We start from the raw sequence: 2106 nt of genomic DNA on the forward strand, positions 1-2106 counted from the left end.
TAATGTCTATTAATATCAAATTTCAAGGGAGATAAAATGTCACATTTATTTGCTGAAAATCTGTCTAACTTGATCCATTATCTCTTCACATTAAGAAAAATCTTATAGTAATTTAGGAAGATGATTATGTTTCATTAATCTGATAAATAATATTAATTCAAACTTGTAATCAATGTATAGTTAACTATAAGACACAAAAGGTATGTTGATAAAGATCAGAAATAACCAAATATATTTACTTAGTATTATGTATCATTGTTTCTGGAAATTTCAGCTAATGCAACAAGGCAAGAAAAAGAACAAGGAGTTTAGATATTAGTAATAAGGAGATACAATTATTATTGCAAACTTTGTGAATCTCTGTAGAACAACTTAAAAATCAACTGAAATAGTAAGTTTTCTTGTTTGATTAATCAGAAAATAACTAGGCCATAATTTTTTTAAAAAGAAAAAATAAGACACGTGTACCCCAATGTTCATCGCAGCACTGTTTATAATAGCCAGGACATGGAAGCAACCTAGATGCCCATCAGCAGATGAATGGATAAGAAAGCTGTGGTACATATACACAATGGAGTATTACTCAGCCATTAAAAAGAATATATTTGAATCAGTTCTAATGAGGTGGATGAAACTGGAGCCTATTATACAGAGTGAAGTAAGCCAGAAAGAAAAACACCAATACAGTATACTAACGCATATATATGGAATTTAGAAAGATGGTAACAATAACCCTGTGTATGAGACAGCAAAAGAGACACTGATGTATAGATCAGTCTTATGGACTCTGTGGGAGAGGGAGACGGTGGGGAGATTTGGGAGAATAGCATTGAAACATGTATAATATCATGTATGAAACGAGTCAACAGTCCAGGTTTGATGCACGATACTGGATGCTTGGGGCTGGTGCACTGGGACGACCCAGAGGGATGGTATGGGGAGGGAGGAGGGAGGAGGGTTCAGAATGGGGAACACAGGTATACCTGTGGCAGATTCATTTCGATATTTGGCAAAACTAATACAATATTGTAAAGTTTAAAAATAAAATTTAAAAAAAAAGAAAAAATAACTAGGCCAAAATCATATCTTTTCTATTTAACAGTAATTACCAGTTGAAATGTGGAAATTATAAGATGCTCTACTTACACAAAAAAACAAAACTTAAAAAAAAAAACATGAAAAATAAACTTTAAATGTAAATAATGAAGCACCAAGGAGTGATTTTTATTATTCTGATATAATGCCCTACCAGAGAGGTCTTTATGTGTCTCACCCCTTTCTTCATCTTTAAGAGAGTAAAAGTAAAGGTACCTTTGAAGTAAGTGGGTAGGTGTTTAGGGTTGTCATCCCTAGAAAGGAATGAGATGCATGCTTTTATCATAGCTATCCTTAGACTGTCTAACCTAACTCCATTATAGGAAGAGAGGGTTTTGTCAGCCTTTTATTTCCATAGGGCTTAAGAAATGCATGGAATCCTGGGGAATTATTGGCACAGGGATTACAGACATCCTCCTTGTAAAATATCTTATTCCTTTCAGACTCAGCATCTCCAGAGAACACCTCAGGAGAAGGTGGCTGTGAGTGAGCCCATAATGCCTGGGTGTGCCTCGGAGAGGAGTATCCCTGACTTCAACATGAAGCAACAGGATACAGATGTGATCTGAGCCCACGTTCCTTTGTAGGGCCAGTTGATTTGGACAATGGCTGAGAAAGCCACATTAAAGCACAGAGAAGCCAGGTAGAGTTGCAGATGATTGCCGATAGCACATCCTATTTTATAAAAGGATAACAAGAGTCAGGGACAAAGAGGCGGCTTCTCCGTGACTCTAAAGTTGGATACCTAGAACTCTCATCTGTAAGTGAGGAAGGCTTCTAGCTCCCATTACTCAAGTGAAGTAAGAATTCTCATAGATTTGTACTGGACTATCTATGTCCGGATAATAGTACCTGGAAAAAAAAGTCATACTATGATTTTATAATATAAAGGAGATAAAAGAATATACATGGCCCTGCTGCTGCTGCTGCTAAGTCACTTCAGTCGTGTCCGACTCTGTGCGACCCCATAGATGGCAGCCCACCAGGCTTCCCCGTCTCTGGGATTCTCCA

Source organism: Bos javanicus, chromosome 4 (assembly GCF_032452875.1).
Source record: "Bos javanicus breed banteng chromosome 4, ARS-OSU_banteng_1.0, whole genome shotgun sequence".
Classification (NCBI taxonomy): domain Eukaryota; kingdom Metazoa; phylum Chordata; class Mammalia; order Artiodactyla; family Bovidae; genus Bos; species Bos javanicus.